Here is an 11,806-nt window from a genome sequence, read left to right on the forward strand (position 1 = left end):
AGGCCAGCCTGGTCTACAAGAGCTAGTTCCAGGACAGGAACCAAAAGCTATGGAGAAACCCTGTCTCGAAAAACCAAAAAAAAAAAAAAAAAAAAGGCTTGGAATGAGCTAGTTCTAATGATACTACTATCTTGTCTTTGTATAATATCAACCTTTAAAATTTTAATACAATTCAGAGAAGTGAGGAGAGCCATAAAAATTTTAATTTATTTTTGTGCTTATGGGGAATTATCAAAGATTAATGCAGACATTAGGATATGTTACAAAGATTTAGTTCATTTCACACATGTAAGTTGTTATAACTAGATGTATTCATATACATGGCATCTGTGTTGATGGTAATAAATCTCATAAGGATTGACAAATAAAGTAAGGATATCTAGTTTAATTTAAATTTTAGTCAGCAATGTGCTGTTTATGTGACACATATATATGACATAACCTATTTAAACTGTAGTTCACCATAATGCTAGGATTATGTGTGTGTCTGTGAAACCATAACTAATATTAGTGTAACTTTTTGGTACCTGTCTTTGTAAAATGTTTTATATACCTTTATGGCTTACTTATCTATCTTAATTATTTATTATCTAAATATGCTGTACATAAACTTAGGCTGGATTTTCAGGATCACAATCATGAGATTACAGATATTATTCTCCAGTTCAGAGGGATTGGAAATGCAGAATTCTACATCTTTATACTCCTTCTCTAATTGTTATACTACTTTGTATTTTTACTCAACATTGGTAATAGTCAAATATGTGTAAGATATGTGCCACCAAATGTAATAGTGCATAGCTTCAGCTGCAAAGAAAATAATTTTCTACATTTTCTTCTGGTTCTGTCATTGTGAGGAGGTCACTGTTTTACATTTAAAAAGTGCTACTTTATTCTTTGATGGAAGAACTGAAATTCATCATAATTATTTATTTATTAAATATTTTCTGATTTTTTAGTTTATTGGCCTATGTGTACTAGCTGTTAGGATAAGTCTAGGGCTTGTGAAACATAAAATTTATAACATAATGAAGAATAGGGAAATAACTTATGATTAAAACATATTTTGAGTAAAAATTCTTAGAGATTTTATTCAAGAACACAAGGACAACCACTCCTACACTTCCTAAAAGGATTTTTCCTTGAGAAAGAGAGTTTCAGGCCTTGGTTTGTAGCTCAGTAGCAGAGTACATGTTTACCACCAATTAAGACTAAACTTTACTCCCCAGTTCTCTACACACAGATAAGAAAAATAGTGTAGCTTTATTGAGTCAAGTTTTAAGGAAACCTAGCTTGATAGCCAGGTAAAAGGATGGGTATGTCAGTCTAACTGGAGGGCAGAATATAAATCTGAAGGGACAACATTTTTAAAAAGAGCAGGGTAGAAAACTGATTTTTTTAGGGTGACAAGAATGAAAGGAAGATCAGATGCAAGGCTGTTGTTATAGCACATTAAAGAAATAAATGGAGCTTAAACTATGTAGAGAACATTAGGAATGGAGAAGAAGGCTGTTCCTCCACTCTGTTCCTAATACATCTTCCAAAGTTCAGGGAAAAATAACATTAGAAGTAAAAATGGCAGGGTTTAGATTCTAATTGAATTTAAGGATGAAAAATGAGCCGGGCGGTGGTGGTGCACGCCTTTAATCCCAGCACTCGGGAGGCAGAGGCAGGCGGATCTCTGTGAGTTCGAGACTAGCCTGGTCTACAGAGCTAGTTCCAGGACAGACTCCAAAGGATGAAAAATGAGACAGAAAGACTCATGTATTTCTACATAAAGTCAGATGAGGTGATACTAACTAGAAATAAACTAAATCCTTGGTGGGGGATAGGCCAGTTGGTATTTGTCTTTGTTAAGATTTTGTTGCTGTGAAGAGACACCATGACCATGGCAATTCTTATAAAGGAAAACATTTACTAGGTCTGGCTTATAGTTCAGAGGTTTAGTTCTTTATTGTCATGGTTGGAAGCATGGCAGTATGCAAGCAGACATGATTCTGGAAAGGTGGCAGAGACATCTACATCTAAGATCCACAGGCAGGAGGAAGAAAGATCAACACTGGTGTGGGAAGTTGTTTTGTTTAAATGTTACTATTATTGGTTAATGAAGAAATCTGTTTTGGCTAGTGGCTTAGCAGAACAGAACTAGGCAGGAAAACTAAACTGAATGCTAGGGGAAAGAAGGCAGAGTCAGTGAGAAGCCATGGAGCCACCAGCGGAGAAAGTTGTGAGCTGCCAGCCAGAACCTTGCTATTAAGCCACAGCCACATGGCAATATATAAATTCATAGAAATGGATTACTTTAGGATATAAGAGTTAGCCAGAAATACACTTCAGTTATTGGTCAAACAGTATTGCAAATATTATAATTTCTATGTGATTATTTCATTTCTGAGCAGCCAGGAAACAAATGGGTAGCCTCTGTCAACAAAATGGTGCCCAACATGGGACAACTGCATCCACATAAAGCCTGAGAGAGAGTGGGAAGTAATTCTAGACACAAAAGAACAAAATTAAGCATGGCTTCTTGGTAACAGACCTTTCTCATGTGGGCCCTGTTTGCTAGAGGCAAGTGTGTCTCATTTAAGAGAGGCTTCCTGACTTAGCTTTAGCTGTAAACCTTGCAGCTCTTTTAAGAGATTTGACACAAAACACTTTTTTTTCTCTTTTTCAGTAAATTTTATTGTGTGCTTAAGTCATTCATGCTATTATTTTTTTTAATTTATTTATTTAATTAAGGATTTCTGCCTCCTCCCCGCCACCGCCTCCCATTTCCTCCCCCTCCCCCGATCAAGTCCCTCTCCCTCATCAGCTTGAAGAGCAATCAGGGTTCCCTGACCTGTGGGAAGTCCAAGGACTGCCCACATTCATCCAGGTTTAGTAAGTTGAGCATCCAAACTGCCTAGGCTCCCCCAAAGCCAGTATGTGCAGTAGGATCAAAGATGGAGAGGGTGTGGAGAAAGGGGTACACTCATCCATTGCTGGTGGGAATGCAAACTTGTGCAACCACTTTGGAAAGCAGTGTGGCGGTTCCTCAGGAAATTTGGGATCAACCTACCCCTGGACCCAGCAATACGACTCTTGGGAATATACCCAAGAGAGGCCTTATCATACAACAAAAGTATATGCTCTACTATGTTCATAGCAGCATTGTTTGTAATAGCCAGAACCTGGAAACAACCTAGATGCCCTTCAATGGAAGAATCGATGAAGAAAGTATGGAATATATACATATTAGAGTATTACTCAGTAGTAAAAGACACAAAACACTTAAAGGGTGTTTATGAATAGCTGACAGCATGCTTCTGGTGGTGGCAGTAAAATCGAAACTCTGTAGAGTTGTGGCAATAAACATGGCTCATGGCTCCCACCAGTAACATGGCCATGAAACTACATTCTCAGAAAGTAAAAAAATGGGTTAGATCCAGACGTCAAAGCCATGGATTTAATCCTAGCTCTATCACCTAGCAAATTAAAGACTCAGGTGATCAGAAAAAGAGAGATATACAGTAAAGATAGATTCAGATGAAAAATACCTCTAAATGGTTTAGAGTGTATTTAAAAATATGTATAGGATTGACAGAGAAATGAAAAGATATAAGTCATTTTTTAAAAAAAGTGAGAGAGAAGTTGGGTGTGGTGGCACACAACTTTAAATCCCAGCACTTGGGAGGCAGAGGCAGGCAGATCTCTGTGAGTTCATGGGAAGTCTGGTCTACAGGATGAGTTACAGACAGCCAAAGATTCACAGAGAAACCTTGTCTAAAAAAACCAAAAATTAAAAATAAAAAGAAAAGAAATAGAGTTTAAAATAAAGCCACATAAAGATAAAAATACAAAAAATAATCTGTATACTTCATGTTATTGTATTGTTTTTTAATTATTTGAATGCTGAGGAAGGAGCAAGGGCTGTTTTAAGACATTTGATTACAAATACTGCTGAATTAATCTAATATATATATTTTGAAAATGCCTTGACTTCAAAATTTAAGTCAAAAGATGTGTTACTTTGGAGAAGAAGTTTTGCTTTTGCTTCCACATGAAATGAGAGGCTGTGGATTCATTCTGGGTTAAGAAAAGTCAGATTTGATTAAGAAAACCCCCTGAAAAAAATCTCTGATAAGAGCGGATTCCCCAGATGATCTAATATTACAGAGGACCTCTGTTGGCATTTCCTCTGAATTCTATATTTAGAAAAACTTCAAGACTTCTGACTGAAATGATCAAACCTCACAGAATATTTCAGTCAGTACTTGACCATAATCCTACATTTTCTTTAGGTCCACATAAGATTATCAGCACCTCCAATCAGCTGGAAGTAGTCTGATACACTATACCCACATTTCCCAAAAATGGATTATGAATGTTTTTCTTTTTTTAGAGTATTGGTTACACATTATTATGGATAATGGTCAGGATGAAAGCTAAATAAAGGAGATTAGATTCAGAGTTTTGGTTTTGAAAAAAAAAGAGGGGGGGAGTGCTGTGGGACAAGAGTCTTATACCCTGTATTGATTTCTCAGTTGTATTGGTTTAATAAAATACTGATTGGGCAGTAGTGAGGCAGGAAGTAGAGGTTGAGTGATCACAACAGGAGAATTCTGGGAAGAGGAAAGGCCCAGTCTGCAGTTGTAACCCAGTCCAAGAAAAAGCAAGATGAGAATGTGTCACTGATAAAAGGTACCAAGCCACATGGCTAATACAGAAAAGAATTATGGGTTAGTTTTAGATATAAGAGTTAATAAGAATCCTAAGCTAATAAGCCAACCAATTTATAATTAATACAGACCTCTCTGTATTTCCTTGGAATTGAACAACTATGGGACAGGGAAGGATAGAAACCTCTGTCAACACAACACTGAGCCTGACTTGGGTTTTGGAGACTATAAAGCCAATGCCTAGTGATGTCATTCCTCCAGCAAGGTCATATCTATTCCAATAAATCTGCTCCAACAGTGCCTCTCTATCAGACTGTGGGACTATATTTTCAGTCAAACCACTACAGTATTTCTGGGGTATTAATTTATTTAGGTATATTGAATGTGGGATGCATGTAGGATAACAGAAATATCTAGACTACAGAGTAAGAAGAAGTTATGCATTTAAGACAAGGGTAACTAACAGGCTTCTAAGTAGATTTCCATGTGTTTGTTGCTCCTTAACATTCACGTGACAAAATAGACCAAAGTGCTACAATGTCATCCAAGAACCCCATTTATACTGAGCTTAAAGGAAGTCTGCAGAAGTGGAGACTAAGAGGAGATAGAAGAAATGCCTACAGAATAGTAAAGCAAAGAATGCATTTTTATTAAGCAGCAAGGAGTTTAAAGAAAATCAGCAATATCAAACAACAATAATAAAATAAAAATGGCTACAGTAGATTGCCAATTTGGTTAGATTACTTTAATAATACAGATGTTCAACAGTTTTGACATTTTTTTTTAGCCTAGGACCATGCAGGGTAATGCCAAATTGTTCCAGGTTGAATAAAGGATAGACATGATTGCATGATGGAAGGAAAGTGTTTTAGGCAATATTAATATCCAAAAATAGATGATGGTGTCTGCTTCATCCCTCATAAGGGGTATAGATGGACATTTCTGTCCTGCCTTGTCCCACAGCTATTCAGTCCCAAATAAACAAACAGAGATTATATCAATTATAAACTGTTTTGGCCATTGCTCAGGCTTATCACTAACTAGCTCTTACAACTTAAATTAACCCTTAATTCTTATCTATGGTTAGCCTCATGACTTGTCACATTTTCTCAGTAAGGCATTCTCATGTTGCTTCCTCTGCATATGGCTTGTGACTTCATCTCTGCCTTTCCTCTTCCCAGAATTCTCCTCGTCTGGTTGCCATACCTATACTTCCTGGCTAACTACTGGACAATCAACATTTTATTAAACCTATGTATGAGAATAATCTTTACATTTTACAATAGCATTATCCCATAACAAAGGGGTGTGAGTCCTCAGTGTCTATCTTTTAGATTCCTGATGATGGAGACTTGAAACCAGGAGGCAATAGCTGGCATGATAGAGGACATCTGTGATACCAGTACAAAGGCTACTTAAGTAGGACAGTATTATCAGTTCAAGGTCTGCCTATGCTACACAGTTTGTTTGAAAAAAAAACTCAGTCAAAAATTAACTCATTTGGACAGGATAAAAGTAAATATAGTTCAAAGCAGGATCCATGACCTTTGCATACATGAAAAGCTATTTGAAGAAAAATAGGTGAAGTATGAGGTTGAACCCCACAACAACAGTACATGACAGGCAGAAAGTATTACCCTAGACATGAAGCTGAACAATTACTTTCAAAAGGGGTTTTCTTGCTGGTTGGTGGTAGCACATGTCTTTAATACCAGCACTCAGGAGACAGAGGCAGACAGAGCTCTGTGAGTTTGAGGCCAGCCTGCTCTATAAGAGCTAGTTTCAAGACAGGTTCCAAAGCTATTGAGAAACACTGTTTCGAAAAAAACAAAACAACAGAAAAGGATTTTCTTGAAAAAGTGGTTCCCAATAATTTTCTAGCCAAAAACAGTTCAGCTTAAATGGAAGCCTATCTATTTTCCACTTTTTGATAGGAGTTCATTATATGCTTACATCATAGATAAGGAATTAGTTGAAAGGTAATTGAAGATCAATAGATGCTAGAGGAAGTATGTAATAATGTAGTCAAATACAATGATTAAGTGAATATTAAATAAATATTTTTATAAAGTAGAAAGAACTTCTGGGACAGAATAATTTGAAACACATACTAGCATGTTAGTAGTATCAGAATATATTTGAGGACTAAGAGGGTAAATACTGTTTTAAATCCTGTCTGTTGCCTTTATATAATATCAAAAATAAGGTTATTATTGAGAGTAATTTCTTGTTATAGTTGCTGAATAAGGAGTTTAAGTGTAGTTAAATTTTCTTAGAATTTCAGTTAGTAGAAGGTATTGATGACTAAAGAAGAAACAGGTTAGTGAAAAATTCTAAGTGCTTGGAATTAGCTAAAGTTCCAAGGGTATGTGTAACAGTCAGGGTTTTCTAGAGTTACAAAACTTATAGAATAAACCTTTCTCTACATACATAGAAAGGGGTGTTTATTAGAATGACTTATAGGCTTTGGTCCAACTAATCCTATGATGACTGGCTATGAACTGACAGTCCAAGAATTCAAAAGTTTTCAATCCATGAGGCTAAATGTCTGAGCTGGTCTTTAGTAGAGGCTGAAATCATGAAGAAGCAGGTTGTAAGTAAAGTAGAAAAATGGTATTGCTAACAAGGTGAAAAAGTTTTCTTCTTCCATATCCTTTTATAGACTTCCAGCAGAAAGAGTGGCTCAGATTAAACATGTGTCTTCCAGGCAAAAGATCTGGATTAAAGGCATGTCTTTTACCCTCAAAGATCCAGATTAGAAGAGGATCTTCCTATTTAAGATTAAGCAAAAAAGGCTTTCACATGTGTGCCCTTCATTTTTGGGTTTTAGTTAATTCCAGATGTAGTCAAGTTGGCAAATAAGATGTCACATCATTTATTATTGGATGATTCTTTTTAGCTTTACTATAAATCATCATTTAAAGAGTTAGACTTTGTAATTACACCAGTTGTCTTTGTTAGTGTTTCTATTGCAGTGATAAAATACCATGACCAAAAAGCAACTTGGGGAAGACAGGGCTTATTTATCTTACACTTACACACCACAATTATCAAAAGATGTCAGTTCAGGGCAGTAACTCAAACAGGAATTGGAGGAAGGAGATGATGCAGAGGCCATGGAAGAATGTTGCTTTCTGACTTGATCCTCATGGCTTGCTCAGCATGCTTTCTTATAGAAGTAGGCCCCCAAAGCCCAGGGGTACCATCATTCACAATGAGCTAGGCCTTCCTCCATCAATTACTAATTAAAAAAATGCTCTTTGGACTTGTCTCGAGACCAATTATTTGGGAATATTTTCTCAGTTAAGAGTCCTCCCAAATGATAATAGTTTGGGTTACACTGGCAAAAAAACAAGGCAGCACAAGAGCATTTACATTGATGATGCAGTAAAAAAACTTTAATGGTCAGGGTTCATGAAATGCAGAAGTACTGGCTATAAAATTACTATGAATATAACTCAAGATAGAAAAATTATAGTAGAAAGAAAGAACTAAAATGGGCTAGACATTAAAGGGAGGTAAAAGTGATAGTAAGGGTTAATTTAATCTGGTAGATAAAACAGTGAGAAATTCAATAGGTTTGCAGTCATGATTGAAATTCAATATTTAAAAAGTGGAAATACTTCAGAGAATAGAAAACACAGATTACTAAACAGAAAAGGCCTTGAACAAGACCTTTAGAATTGAAGTCAAACAATGGTCAGATATGTTAATATTTCTAAAGATATGAAATCATGTATATTAAGGGAATTAACTGAAATACATATATGCAATGAATTATGTGTGTCTTCTATGAATGTGAGGTAGTAAATGGGAACTTTATAAACATCAGTAACAAGGTCTATCGGTTATGTTCCTGTGAGTTGAGATTCAAACATATATATAAGAGCAAATGTCAAGCCAGCTAAAAATTGAGTATGGGTTGGAGAGGGTCTCATGAAATCTCAAGGTGTTCTTGGCCACTGATAGCTACTCAGAAGAGATAGATTCAGTTTCCTTGGGATGCATGCCTTGATAGATATTCATGCTCCAGTGTATGGTGCAGTATCCAAGTACATACTGATGGTACAAAATGCACTCAGTGAGTTTACAAAAAAATAGCACAAAAAATGGGAGGGAAGCCGGGCGGTGGTGGTGCACGCCTTTAATCCCAGCACTCGGGAGGCAGAGGCAGGCGGATCTCTGTGAGTTCGAGACCAGCCTGGTCTACAAGAGCTAGTTCCAGGACAGGCTCCAAAACCACAGAGAAACCCTGTCTCGAAAAACCAAAAAAAAAAAAAAAAAAAATGGGGGGGAAAAGTGATGGAGTGAGGGTACAAATTTGGAGAGTAGAGATGGAATTGATCAAAACACATAAACACATTGTATTCATGTATGAAACTCTCAACAAATAAAGAGAGTTATCCTAGAAAAATGGTTAGGAAAAAGAGGGAATTTCACTCTTTGATATGGCATCCACAGTCCTTACATTTTACCTGAAATGCTGCCTGCGGTGGCTGTGGTTTCAGGGAGCCTCTGACTTTTAGTTAAGGGTGGAATGAGAGGACCGAGTTTCTCCCATGCACAGAACAGTGGATAAACAGAACTGGGAAGGAGGGCATGAGAATAACAGAGCAGCTTCTTAGAGCAGGTAATTTAGATTGTGAACTTTCAGAATTAAAACAAAGAACTGGTTTATGCCTAACTATGCCTAATTAATTGCTTTTTACATGGTGGGAACCATAACTTTTGTGCAAGCTAAGCATGTGATTTAACACTGAGTCACACCCCAGGACCAATTATTGAGATATTAGTTAACTTTCCATTTTATATACATCTCTAGCAATTTCTTCAAGTGTTGAAGAAAGTTGAGTACAGAAGCCTGTTTTTTTTTTCTTTGTTTGTTTTTTTTAAAAAGGCCATTGGCAGCAGAGTTTGGATCGTAGATGCTATAGATAGGGGTGTTGTGAAATACCATCTATGGACCTTGAAGCTAATATAGGATCAAACATCTGGTGGCCAGAGAAGCAATGAAGACAGTACAGGAGTCACAAAGGCGGCCTGAGGGCTTTTACATTTCAAGGTATGTAGTAATATCTTGCAAGTAGAATTGCTTTGTCATTAAAGGTGCATCTCTCTTCACTTTAGTCATTTAATGCCCAAGTCACAAGGGTAGAAGATTTCTTGTTTTTCAAAGGTTATTCCAAAAGATGAACAGAAACAAACGAACAGAACTGCACAATTGAATGTATCCACACCGAGAGCCTGGTTTACACAATTCTTTTCTTTGGAAGAATCCATTCTGCTATTTGTCTTGTTTTCTCTCCTTCACTTTTGATTTGTTCTGCATTGTTTTGGCTTTTGTGTATATCTAGAATGTTTTAGGTAGAACCAATTTACGAAGCACAAGGAATTTCACTGTCTCATTCAAGTGGAGTACTGACCTGCCCTGGCATTTTTCATGGGCATGGTGATAATTGGTAGGGTCGTTAGGGCCAGGTTTACCCAGCTGGCCACCTGCATGGAGAACAGCTTTCCTATTAAAGTTAATTCATCCATGAAGGACCTTTGACTGTGTGGCTTTCTCCAGGTGAGTACTGTGCTGACTAATTTTGCTCAGACACTGAAAGCAGAAAGCCTTGAGTTGTTTTTCATTCAAAGCAAGCACAAGGTTGATAAGCAACTGCCTGTGAAGCCAGAGCATATGCGGAATTCTAATTCTGATTTTGCTTTGGGCCAAAATTCTGTATGCTTCTAATTCTTAAGTCTGGTTGAGCCTCAGAATCATCTAAAGAAGTTTTAAAAATTCCAATATCTAAGCCTCACACAGTGATCTTGATTTACTGTGTCTTGATTGGGTTATAAAAATATACTTTGAAATATACTTGGGGATCACTGGTTTATAACAGTGGTTTATAAATTTGCTATGGGACTGAGGTGGCATGAGGAAATCTACTTTATTCAGGTCCCAATTCCCAAATGATTTTATTGATCTAAACACTTTGTTAGACACAGACACTAACTTACCTCATAGGAATGTTGGGGAGCATATTGCCCACAAACGTGTAGAAAGCTAAATAAAAAAATGCTTGACTTTGATATGATACAGCACCTAGGCCACCATTTCCCCTCACCCCTATCTCTTCCTACCTCTTCTGATGTTTATAGGGTTAAAGTATTGATACTTCAGTGTTTTCCCTCTGGTGAATACATCAAACTCTGCAACAGGAAATCACTACAAACACTATTCATTTTATTATTTGTTTCTTGATTCATTTTATTATCTATCAATCACTATCTATCTATCTATCTATCTATCTATCTATCTATCTATCTATCTATCTATCATCTATCTATTTTTCTATATTTTTGAGACAAGTTCTCATGTAGCTCATGACGGCCTTTTACTCACTATATAGCAGAAACTAGACTTGAATGCTTGATCCTCTCTGCCTGTACATCCTAAGTGGTGGACTGAAAGTTTACACCACCATGCCCTGCTACTCCAACACTTTTTTTTTTATTTTTTATTTTCGAGACAGGGTTTCTCCATAGGTTTTTGGTTCCTGTCCTGGAACTAGCTCTTGTAGACCAGGCTGGCCTTGAACTCACAGAGATCCGCCTGCCTCTGCCTCCTGAGTGCTGGGATTAAAGGCGTGCGCCACCACCACCTGGCTACTCCAACACTTTAAACAAACATCAGTGTCTCATAATTTCTTCAAACTCTAAAGGCATCTTTACAATCCAGAGACTCATCTTTGACTGATGATACTCTAATGGCGAGTATCTTGTCATGCAAGAACTAGTACAAGATTGAGAAGATGAGAAGACAGAACACAAGTGGGAGAATGGGGCTAAAACACAACTGTGAAGGGTTGGAATGATGGTAGAAAAAGAATTTCTGTATTTAAGCCAGCATTAAGTGGTGGAGGTGGAATGGGCAAGAGAGAGCAAGCAAGAAGATGATCAGTAATGAGTCAGGAAACACAACGCTGAAAGGGGCTTTTACAAAGCCAACTGTGCTCATATAAATAGTAAAGCTGTTTTTGAAGAACCTTTACTGCATTTTTTTTGGATTTATAAGACAATATAGATGGCAAAGGGTCTTTCCACAAAACTTTTGTACTTCAATACTCATTTTCTTCTCCACGAAATCGTCGAATGAAGAT

General features: G+C 36.9%; 1 pseudogene; it reads right to left on the reverse strand.

Annotated features, from left to right (window-relative positions):
• Positions 1–10,196, reverse strand: part of LOC101998627 — an 11,269-nt pseudogene extending 1,073 nt beyond the window's left edge.
• Positions 10,197–11,806: the final 1,610 nt, after the last annotated feature.

This window comes from Microtus ochrogaster, linkage group LG5, assembly GCF_000317375.1.
Source record: "Microtus ochrogaster isolate Prairie Vole_2 linkage group LG5, MicOch1.0, whole genome shotgun sequence".
NCBI lineage: Eukaryota > Metazoa > Chordata > Mammalia > Rodentia > Cricetidae > Microtus > Microtus ochrogaster.